Source organism: Octopus bimaculoides, chromosome 15 (assembly GCF_046866305.1).
Source record: "Octopus bimaculoides isolate indiv1 chromosome 15, ASM4686630v1, whole genome shotgun sequence".
Taxonomy (NCBI): domain Eukaryota; kingdom Metazoa; phylum Mollusca; class Cephalopoda; order Octopoda; family Octopodidae; genus Octopus; species Octopus bimaculoides.
In genome coordinates, this window is record NC_142942.1 from 53391750 (window position 1) to 53392625 (window position 876).

Consider the following 876-nt stretch of genomic DNA (forward strand, 5'->3'; position numbering starts at 1 on the left):
AGATAGATAGATAGATAGATAGATAGATAGATAGATAGATAGATAAATGGAAATATAAAAAAAATGAGAAGAAAGGAACAAAGAAATTGAAATATGCAGATCATTCTACTTTTGCATCATGCTATGAAAGACATGTTGATCTGATAATGATGAGATATCTAATGATATGTGATGCTATGTAATACTAGATGGAAATAATAATAATAATAATAATAATAATAATAATAATAATAATAATAATAATAATACATGTTAGTGGATTATCACTGATGACCAAATGCTGAGAATACTGTAAGAGAATGCAATTATTAATTTGCGATATAATAGGTGAATGTCTATGTCATTAAACTGTAATATTGCAGGTTATTCCCGTTATCATTAAATTGTAATAGCGAAGGATAAATTTGGAGATCATTAGAATAATATTATTACTGGTGAATGCAGTCAACACTAAATTGAAATATTGTAGGTGAATGCCAGCATCATTAAATTGTAATACCATAGGTAATTCTTGTTATCATTAAATTGCAATGTTGAAGATGAATGCAGATAACATTAGACTGTAATGTTATTGGTGTATACAGTCATTACAAATTCAAATACTCAAGGTGAATGCAGGTTATCATTAAATTGCAATAATGTAGATGTCGGCAGTCGTCATTCGATTCTAATGTTGTTAGCAAAGGCATATATCGTTAAACTGTGATATTGTAGGTGAATGTAGATAATATTAAATTGTAATATTGTAGGTGAAAGCAAACATCATTATTGTGTAATATTGTAAATAAATTTTGTTATCTCTATAAACAGTTAACACTGGATTCTGAAGCAGTTGATTTTTTTCTATTTTATGTCTTTTTTTTTTTAGAATGGCTT